Source organism: Haliotis cracherodii, unplaced genomic scaffold (assembly GCF_022045235.1).
Source record: "Haliotis cracherodii isolate W230 unplaced genomic scaffold, xgHalCrac1.p SCAF_4, whole genome shotgun sequence".
NCBI classification, from domain to species: domain Eukaryota; kingdom Metazoa; phylum Mollusca; class Gastropoda; order Lepetellida; family Haliotidae; genus Haliotis; species Haliotis cracherodii.
This window is the reverse complement of record NW_027266297.1, coordinates 12,722,668-12,734,269: the sequence shown is the minus strand read 5'-3', so window position 1 is coordinate 12,734,269 and position 11,602 is coordinate 12,722,668. Positions and strand designations below refer to the sequence as shown.

Genomic DNA, 11,602 nt, shown 5'->3' with positions numbered 1-11,602 from the left:
CCGTGCCAGTGTTGACAATGCATTGTGATGAAACATTTCACAGCGATTTAGATTTAGGCCACTCGGGTTGTTTTTTAATGAAAGTATTTAGGATTTGTTTATAGTGAAATTTCCTGGTGATATACAATAGAAATCAGCCTGGAGAATCTCTTAATTTTCAGATACTAATTATGAAAAAATCTAAACCAAACTATCACAGATCTGCTTTAGATTTTATGGGTATTGTATGAGAGACTGTAATTGGCGGTTCGTGTCCATCTTCATTAGAAGTATTTTCTTTCAAGAATAAACGAACGTTTACCTCTTCTGTTCTCTCCTCGAAAAACAACAAAGGCCAAGGCTGATTTGACTCGGACGAACCAAAAACACTGCCAATGAAAAGCTAAAAGGGTTTCTTTGTTGTATCATAAAAATACAAAGCCCCCATTTACCCAGACTTAATTACTAGTTTTAAATACACGTTCACGTCACGGCCGAGGTACGTGACTGTTATACTGTTCAAACGTCGTAGCACGTTTGAAAATGGCAATAAAGCAAGATACCCAACGGGAATATTTACAAAAATAGTATTACAAATATTTGAGGAGGACTTTGATATTTACAGCATGTCAATATAACCGCAGAAAATAATTATCCCCAAACCTAAACAACACATGCAAATCATTAAAGCAAATGAGGAACCCGTGTTCCATGCAATTCAATTATGTTTATACCACGTAATCAACCGAACAGCTTTAAACTCATGCCCAGGCGAGACCAATGAAAAAGTACCCCTGATCGCTGTGATTAATCGATACATATCAATAAAGTCATCAATGCTGATCGATCGGTTGGCTGAGAAGCTGGGCGCAACAGATGGCTGCTGTGCTGAATCAATGCCTATCAGTGTAGCGTCGTTGCTGCTCACAGTTACCCAGTCCGATGGCTGGCCGAGCGAGATTGTAGCAACGCAAAGATTTGGTTGCGGATTTTACCAAACGCTTGGGAGATCTAGGAGACCACTTGAAGGTAAGAATACCCGTTTTATGGTTGCTCAAGATCAAAGAGCCATGTGTTGATACCAGGATACATTGGAGACGCAGAATCTGGCTTCAAGTACATGTCTTCTTCATTGTTTAATTAATTGTTTAATAGACATGCCAATGTGGTTTATTGGGGATACATTTATTGTTCATTGACAATGGTATGTGCGTAGTTCACAGTGTTTTCGCAAGGTTTGTACATGGTACTGTATTTGGTAAAATAGAGCTTGTAAAGGTGTTTCGCTTCACGCTTTACTGAGTCGCACATTTTAATTTTGTGAGTGTATGCATTATGCACTTGTTAGGGCTGTGAGCCATCATGGTGCTGATCGAATTTCAATACTGTAGCAGCTTTATTGCCAGCACATCCGTTCTACGTAATGCTAACATAGAAAATCTGTTGATTAACACCGTGGAGGTTGCAATCCTTTATGAATGAAATTGAGGAGTGGGTCTAAGAAGTAATTCTGACGTTTTGTAGATAACGAGGCGTGTCCAACTGTAAAAGGGATGTATAAGAATAATTTTTGTGAGTGGTGAGTGAGGGTGTTATGAGTGAGTGAGGGTGTAGCGCCGATATGAATAGTATTTTAGGTATATCACGGCGTGTCAGCTTGAGGTGGGAGGAAAGCCTGAAGTGATGTACGATTTTGGTGAAACCCACCAGCTCGGGTAGGGTGCTGACACACCCAGAAACATAAGGATGAACTACCCATAGCATCACATGACTATCAGTGCTATATAAGAGGTACCATTATGTAGGGAAACTGACATACACGCTATAGAAGAATGCGATTTATTGATCTACAGTAGCATGTGTTTACAAAAACACGTTAAGTTTTAGAAGTAGGCAACTACACAAATACAACACAATACAACCTCATGATAAAGCGGCTAGCTTTGAAAATGTTTACTGTGTTCAATTAAATGTGTCTATTTCATTTAATTTCAAAGTGACTGACACAGACATGAAAGTTAGCATAGTGATAGTGACATGTTCTGTAGACATAATGGCAAAACTGATTGCCCTGTCACGAGACACGTACGTCCACGAGGGGGGTTCCGATCAGCACCTAATGTGACCACCGTGTCCTGTCATCACTGCTCTACACCTTAGCACAGACTGAATTAAGTCTGCGGAGTCTGTCCTCTGGAGTTCTCCTCCATTCTCCTCCATTCACAACGCGTTGGCCAGTTGTGCAGGTGTCTGTGGCGTAAGTAGACGTTGACGTAAACGTCTATCGCGTTCATCCCACAGATGCTCTTCGGGTTCAGATCCAGAGATCTGGAAAGCAATGGTAAGGCAATGACGTTTGAATTATGACGACAGTCAACAGTGACACGATCTGTGTAAGGTGTGGCCTTGTCATGTTGACTCAACACCCTCTGTCGGAAGAAGGTGACGTTGAAGAATTTGGTCGATGTAACGACTTGCCGTCAGATAAAGCTAATCTACCACTAAGTCAGATCTCCGTGTGTAGGATATGGCTGCCTACACCGTCACACTTCTGCCACCGATTATGTCGACCTGTTGAACGCAGTTCGATACAAAACGTTCATTTCGACGTCCGTAGATGCGTTGTCTTCCATCACGGCTTTCGGGGAGAAATCGTGATTCATCACTGAACTAGACTCGCCGCCAGTTTCTCATGGTCCATGCACGGTGTTGGCTCGTCACATACGTTGTCGTCGATGCAAACGTCTAAATACAAGGACAAATACCGGTTCAGGGTCTAATTCCCACCTCTCGCAGACGATTCTTGATTGTTTGGTCCGATACTCTTCAAACCAGGCACATGTCCTGCAGTCTGGGTGGTACCAGCATATCGATGACGTAGGTTAAGGACCCGGATGTAGCGATTTTGTCCAGGTGTGGAGACACTTGGTGTACCACTTCTTGGACGAGCTTGGGTTGAATTGAGGCGGACATACCAATCCCCTAAACGTGAAATGGTGCTCTGGTGTACGTTGAAATGAAGTGGGACACTGGGACTCTCCAGCTTTAAGACGTCCTATGGCGTTGTTGCGATTGGCAGCATTCAGTCTCGGCATTGTCCCACTTCCCAGTGTAGACAAACTTATGACAAAATGTTGACTGACGCTTGACTCTCAATAGTCATTGTCACAACTTGCACGTGCATTCTGCTTTTAATTTCCCTTTTAAAATATTGCATTTCTATTTCATGAATATTCATAATCTACATTTTCATTACCTCCCATACGTTACTTTATTTTGATTACCGTAATAATGATAATAAGAAGAAGAAGACACTATATTGACATATGAAAGGTGTACACTCTCTTATGAAACAATGATCCGGCCCCCGTTCCACAACATAGACTTACGACAGACTTAGCGCTAAGATCGCCCGCCTTTGAGGCGCTAGAAGGTTAACAACCACAATGTCATTTCAACTAACCGGGTACCCATTCAACACTGGGTGAACAGAGGCTTGTCATTAGAGGCAACTAACGGGATCAGCTTGTCAGTCTCGCGGACTTGGTTGATGCATGTCATCGTATCCCAATTGCGTGGACCGATGCTCATGAGGTCAACCACTGGATTATCTGGTCCAGACTCGATTATTTACAGACCGCCGTCATATAGCTGGAATATTGCTGAGAGCCGCGTCTATATCAGACAAACAAAATAATCGGATCTGGGCCAGAACAAACGAGTTATTGATATTAGAAGTACTCCCAACGCCGCCGGGATACACCGACACACAATCAACCAAGTCAATGAGTCTGATCACAGATCTGATTAGATGTATTTAGACCACCATAGGTTACTGGGGACTAATTCTTACCCGGAATACCCACAGATAGGAAACTAACGGTTAAGGAGCTACCAAAAGACGTTAAAAGATGGTACTTCTTGTTACCCTGTCTTGCGCTCGGCATTAAGGGACTAAAACAAGGACTGGTCGGCTCGGAGTCAGTATACTGTGTCTGAGTGGGGTATTCATGTTAAACTGCGGCATGGTATCTCAGTGAGCTAGGACTCTAAATCGGCATCAGTCCGGACTAGTACAAGCAGCCACACACACACACGTGCATGCACGTCGCTATATCAGTGCAATAATCTTGGACGCGACGTTAAACCCCATCTCAGGTTAAGGAGCTAAACATGCCTTAGTTAAAGAAAGGAAACAAAGTATTGCAGATGTGAAACGTGCACTTAAATAATCGTCCTACCTCGACTCTAATATGATACATACACTGGTTGCCATGGCTTCGTGAGTACATCTGCATCTCTATCAGTTTCTTTCATCAATATCACTCTCGCAGATTTGAGCAATTAAATTGAATGGCTATGAGCGTCGAAACTTTATCATCCAGTGGACCCAGGGCATAATGTTAACATAATTGACACTGGATAATCGAGGGCCGTAAAGATTGTAGAGAAACATTTCAATAACTGATCATCATCAGTAATGGAGACTTTCCAGTCACAAAGATGGACGGCGTAATTATACCTACTGGGAAAATTATATTGCTGTGCCTAAAGACATCTTGGATGCAGGCTGGCTGAAAATGAGATCTCGTATGAAATAGATTAATTATTAATAGATATACTGATACTACAGACATTTGATAGTACGCGATAGTCCCGGATAATGCTAACATCCTCTCCGGGACTACATAGCAGCTGAGAAGGACGTGATCAGGATATAACACATCGTATATTGATTTCGTCTATTCAGATATCTCTACTCTAGTTAAGAAATAAACGACGAGGTGGAGTTGTTTATCGTACAATAACACACTCTTGGGAGAATAAACCACGAGGGGCGCGAGCCGTTTATCTCTTATATGATATATCATACATGCACATTCTCTTTAAGGATGTTCATAAAATGTTCCAGTACAAGCTTTAAAAGTAAATAATGATGGCTCCCTGAACATAATCCGACCTCGGCAATGTCGGACAAGTCCGTTTTATAAACGGGCGGGGGGGGGTAATTTTGTATTTCCCAGATATTCTCACAATTATCACGTCCATAATTTATAACTATTCTCCCCCAAAGTCGATTGTCATATATCTCCCACGTTTGGGTGCGATCGTTCGGCCATTGCGTTTATTTACGCTGACCAGTTACATCTAGGAGGAACAACTCACTGGACACTTCCCTCTCAAAAATTTACGACGTCATCAAATTGCGAGCGCATCTTTCGATTCTCCAGAAATGACGTCATGATAGAACAATGCAATGTTTCGTGCTTCATTGCTCTTTGCGATTTATCGAGAAGCTGTCTTCTGTTGAGGTGAGGTCAAATTGGGTTTAACGTCGCGTCCAAGATTATTCCACTTATATAGCGACGTGCATGGCTGCTTGTACTAGTCCGGACTAGCTCACTGAGATACCATGCCGCAGTTTAACATGAATACCCCACTAAGACATAGTATACTGACTCCGAGCCGACCTGTCCTTGTTTTAGCCCCTTAGCCGAGCGCCAGACAGAGTAACAACAAGTACCATCTTTTAACGTCTTTTGGTATGACGCGGCCGGGGATCGAACCCCGAACCTTCAGCTCTCCGGGCGGACGCTCAACCACAAGACCACGGAGGCGATCTTACACGCTGTTGAATATATACATTATTGGTGATTAGCGGCGGTGGGGTAGCCTGGTGGTTAAAGCGTTCGCTCGTTACGCCGAAGGCCCCGTGTTCGAAGCCCATATGTGAAGCCCATTTCTGGTGTCCCCCGCTGTGATATTGCTGGAATATTGCTAAAAGCGGCGTAAAACAATACTCAAAATATCATATTGGTGATTATCTGAAAAAAGTCCTTTTGTAATAAACATCCTTCTATGTGGGTATTAAGACAGTTTGATAAAACACCTACTTTATCTTAAGAATGAAACAATTTAAATCTATGCTAAAAGTAGAGTCTATTTCCTCCAAAGAAATACTGTTAATTTCCCTGAAGAGTGAATCAGAAGGCTTTCTGTTTACAGTCACTTCCCACTCATCACTTCCAAGCCGTCGATGTGTGATTTTGCATCAAAATGTAAATATGAAATATACATTATGCAATGAATTTAATGAGACTGTCCAACACATTGTCAGTGGATGCCCAACTTTGGCACAAACACAGTATCTTCAACGACATGATGGAGTGACTTGTTTTATTTATTACCGTCTGCGCCATGCTTGTGGTTTTGTCACAGAGGTCCACCCATGGTACGACCCAGAATATGTAGAGGGCATCATGGAAAATGATAAATGCCAAATTCTTTGGAATAGACCGTATACAGCCTCAGATCTAAACATGGCAAATATGCGGACCTCGCTTTCGAAATGTCACGCTTGAATCCAAAGTACCAATTTGTCTGCCTCCCCATTGTTCTCGGTGCCTTAGGTTTGGTACCTCCCATTGACATTGGGAGAGTACCCGGGTTTGCTGCCAGGAATACAGCCCTTCTGACAATAGGTGTAATGCAGAAGGCTGCAGTGTTGGGGAGTTTTCATATTCTCCGAAATGTTCTGGGTGGGTTTGACTAGGCAGCGCTTCCTGGGAGAAGTCCCATTCGCTGTCTGGGCTGCGTGTAGAGGGGGAAAGGGCCCGGGGCTGATGACGAGCCTAACCAGCCTGACTGTGCCAGGAACGCCCAATCCCTCTTTGCTGCATTTTTTTATTTTAATCAGTACACAATACCATACTCACAAGAAATTTCGGCTAAAAGCAGAGGTCATTATACAAATCCGACTTAAGCATTAACATGTCTTTATGAATCACTATCAAATAATGATAACACCAGGTGTTCGCGAAAAGGTGAGCGTATCCTGCCCCACCGTAGGCATCCGTAACAACCACGTGCAAAGGCAAGTCAGTTGTTCATCTGAATGAGTGAGTGAGTATGGTTTTACGCCGCTTTTAGCAATATTCCAGCAATATCACGGCGGGGGACACCAGCAATGGGCTTCATACATTGTACCCATGTCGGGAATCGAACCTGGGTCTTCGGCGTGACGAGCGAACGCTTTAACCACTAGGCTACCCGACCGCCCCTTGTTCATTTGAACAAACACGGGAACAATAGGTACAAATCAAAATAGGGAATTGCATCGGGCGTCATTTTGATCACTGATGCGTCAAATTTAAAAATGGCCTCCAAATGTCTGCCATAAACTTTAAAGCTTTACAATGGCCTTGAATGTTGTAACCCTGATAAACAAAGTTTGAACAAGAGTCTTTGTAGAGAATGCATGCTTGATTGTAGGGTGTGATTGTACTGCGGATACGTGTGTTTATGTTATCAGTTTTATAACAAAGTATAACCAACAGCAGCTGTATTAAATGACAACAAGGAGTGGCCATGGTAGACTCTTCCGACACAAGACGTCTAGTTCCTGCGATTTAGAAACGCAAAGGAGTAGCGAAATATTACGGAAAGTCACACCCACAGTGCTTATTGAGAAACCTTTAAATAACAAACTGTTTTTTTGTAATCACACCCATAACCGATGGAATAATCATTGATTCTAAGCACCTTTTATCAGGGGAGGAATAAGTTAGCCGTCCGTGGTGTACGTTGGATGAATACGTCCATCTTACGATGCTCAAATGATCTAATCAGATTTGTTTGTTTGTTTGTTTTTTAACGACACACTCAGCAATATTCCAGCTATATGACGGCGGTCTGTAAAACATCGAGTCTGAACAAGACAATCCAGTGATTGACATCATGAGCACCGATCCACACAAGTAGGATACAATGACATGCATTAACCAAGTCAGCGAGCATGACCACACGATCCCGTTAGTCGCCTCTTACGACAAGCATTGTCTCCTTTAACGGCAAGCATGGGTTGCTGAAGACCTATTCTAACCCAGATCTTCTAATCAAATGGCTGAGCCTGTTATATGACTACCCTGTGGGGACACTGGGTCAGACTAGGTCCCCAGCTACCTATGCTGGTCGTAAGAGGCGACCAAATGGATCGGGTGGCAGGCTCTGTAACATGATTGATTGCGTGTCATCGTATCCCGACGGCGTGGTCCGTTGCTCATAATATCAATCACTGGGCTGTCAAGTCCAGATTCGATTATTTACTCGAGTGCGGCGTTAAACAACAATCCTTTGTATCAAGACGTGTCAAATCAATGTCCGAAAAAATACACCGCTATGTTTGACAATGACATTGGCGAAAAACAAGCGCACGGGTATTGGCTAAGAAAGCCAGGATCATAATTTGGTCATAACAACCCATGGGCGGAGGATCCTGACATGTCAAAGGGAGGAAACTTGCTCTTTTGCAACAAAAAGTTCATTACCTGCTGTTACCTTATTCAGGGAGTAAATATAAACAAAAACACATCTTTCGAAAAGAAAACAAGAACACCTGTACTTCCTTTTGATCAGGAAGTCTTTATAAGTATTTCCCCATGACTCATTCTTGGGCAATGGATGCTATGTCAAAGCAGGCAGAAAATAGAACGACTCATATAGAGTTCCTGGTCAAAAAGACGCACAGATGTTGTTGATGGTTTTCGAAAACAAGCAACTGAGATGTGTGTGTGTATAACTGGTCTATATATTTAAAACCTTCCGTCCATTCTTAGCGTGGGATGTGTGACGTTTTTTAAGTAGCTTGCTAATGTCTTCTGACCTACTTCGGTAACAGTGCCTGGCGTCAGTTTCCAGAATCAATATAAAAAAAACCAGCGAGGATAAAATCGTTGAAACGACGTCAAATTCCTAGAATCGTTATATGTTGAAAGATTGCCAGATTGCCAGATCTGAATGAGTGATAGATCAAAGTGAAAAAAAACCATCATAAGTGTTTTAAACGGGACAGCGTCAAAATATCAGGTATACCATCTGGTAGAATAGACATTTATAATTGACACTAATTGACTGGTCTTTATATAGATCGGTTGACAGTGTCAATTTCACATATCGATTTCTTCAGGCCAATTCATATTTAAAAGGACGGTGACCCGCTCGTTTACAGTTCAAAACACCATAAGCCAGAACAGATACTACAAAAGTTCTGTGCCTGAATTTAGATCGTTGACTGATACGAACATTGTCTGAAAATTCGGACAGTTGTCTGACCGCCCAAGAGCTTGCAGACATGTTAACAACACAATTATTTCATTGACCGGACCGGCGCCTTGCTGCGAGTTATGTAATCACGCTCAAAGATCCGACACGGTCTGTGCCAGTTGGTGTGACTTGATGGAGATGCAGCGACAGGGAAAGTGGATATCTGGCAGTACTGATTTCACTTCGAGTTGGATATTATAACTGGAGCGCTGACATTGAGAGAGTGGCTGAGGAGTTCAATATCGTGGCTGAATGTGGATATATGTGCTTTAATACAACATATTGTAGGTACGTATGACTGTATAATATAGATGTGCTGGTGGTATTGTATGTACCACACCTGTTTAGCATTGTAAGTATTGTGTTATTGTTATGTTCATTATGTATGGATGTTTGTTATGCTGGAAAACATATTTAAAGGTGATGTTTTTCTTCTGGTCATAGAAACATACCTGCTTCATTGTGTAGGGTCTGTTTAGAAGATCGCAGAAATGGATGATGTATTTAGATCTACACTAGATTTAAGCATATACAGTACCGTTGCAAGATAACATTCTAAGATATACAGTGTTACAGTTGACTTTTAAACTAAGTTAATAGGTTCAATGTTGATTATTAGGATATTAGTCAGATGTTTGGTCTTTTTTTCATAAACAAACCATTCCAATGTTATATTTCTTTTTTAAACTCGCTCAGTGTCGCGTTGGCGTAGCCTACAGGTGTAAGCGTGGGTCTTCTCACGGAAGACCCGGGTTCGATTCCCCTAGTGGGTAGCATCATGTGAAATTCATCCCTGTCCCCCGTCATGACATATGCAAAAGGCGGCATTAAAATAACTCGTACTTAAAAAATTAGTTTTTCATCGAAATATATGACGAAGGAGTCACCTCATTCTAGCTGTAAGACATGTTGACAGTACTTTCATCCATTATTGATATTCATTGCCCAAGTCATTTGTTGCAAACGTGATCCAAAATATGAAGTACATTACATGTCAAGGTAAGCGTGATCATCGCGCAGGTATCACATTAGCAAGATGAAGGCAGTTTCTCTGTTCCTGTTAGTATATATAATCACGTTGCCAAGAGACACTTAAACAACGACCAGTGAATTACGAAGACGTTGATCATATTCATATGACTTTACAGTTTCGGTATGTTAATACGTTGCCAAGATACAATCTTTACGTTAATACACAAATATGAATAATTCAGTCTCATAACATATTCATAGAGGTATAGTACATTGTATTTACGAGACAACGGTTAACATAGATCTGTAGATTAGCAATTACTAGAGAACCTATTACCATACAATTTGCGTGACCTTTGTACTAAGAGCAGTGCATTGACCATCCTTCAAGCCAGTACCCTGTGCTCAGCTCACAAAATAAAACCCCGACAGAATTCTACAATGGCTACATGTGACCTCCACTGGACACATGACATCAGTTGATGTCAATCACGCCCGATTCCATTAGAATCCCGACAGGTTCCCATATGGTCACCTCAATTAGTTCGATAGTGCAGTCGCTCCAATTGAATATTTCCATCAAATGACATTTATCAGGAGCTCTAGATCATCATTGAACCAAGCCGGATGTAAAAGCAGAAAAAGTACGACGAATACAAATTGGATTTCATTCTCATTTCTTGGAAGTGAATAAGCATCAGAGTATATGTACTTGTAAGAGACTTAATACAGCCTACAACTATCTAAATCGTACGACGGGATTGGCGGGGATGGTTCCAGAAATACATGTTCTAAATACGTATGTTGACTCGCGTGTTTGTTTACAACGTTCCCTATATTGATTGACAGGCATGGTCACTTACCACGCGCCTTGTCTATTACAGCGAGGTATTTATGTTTTGTGTTCATCTTCGCACACGATATTCACATTAGGACTGATAAATAAGGATCATGATAATAATCTGCAAGTTATGAATGCTGAAACCAAATATCAATGACGTCTTTTTGTTCAAGCTCAACGGTGCAACTGGTAAAATTAAGGGATCGTGATATTAACATCGTCGATATCGAGTTTTTGTATTAAAATATCGGAAAATTGATTGTTACAAATATACCTCTCATGGTGTGGTTGTTTCGCAATTGTGATGGACTTAGACAAAAGCTTCGAGACAACCGAAGTTTCGGATTAGATGACGTTATATCCGGGAAGCTGATATGGACAGACTTACATTGAGTCGCATACAATAATTATCCTTATATGATATAACATTAAAATATATTGATTCAAACGACAATAGTATTCGGAAGATTCGCGACAACCGAAATTTCGAGGTAAAAGACGCTACATGTGGAGGTTGATAAGGACAGACTTAGATGGTTTTGGCTAACACTTATTACAACAGGATATATCATTAAAATGCATAGCCTAAAACGATACTAGCATTCGGAAGCTTCGAGACATCCGAAGTTTCGGGTTAGAGACGTTAAATGCGACGGTTGATATGGACAGACGTACATGGATATGCACACAGTTATATAAACACGACAT

General features: G+C 41.6%; 1 protein-coding gene across 3 annotated transcripts in view; it reads left to right on the top strand.

Annotated features, from left to right (window-relative positions):
* The first annotated feature begins 925 nt into the window (after positions 1-925).
* LOC139478873 (regulating synaptic membrane exocytosis protein 2-like) overlaps positions 926-11,602 on the top strand; it is a 115,706-nt gene continuing 105,029 nt past the window's right edge. For all 3 annotated transcript variants that reach the window (XR_011654335.1, XR_011654333.1, XM_071261543.1), the window contains exon 1: positions 926-1,008. The gene's annotated coding sequence lies outside the window, so the exon portion shown is untranslated. The remainder of the gene's footprint in view (positions 1,009-11,602) is intronic.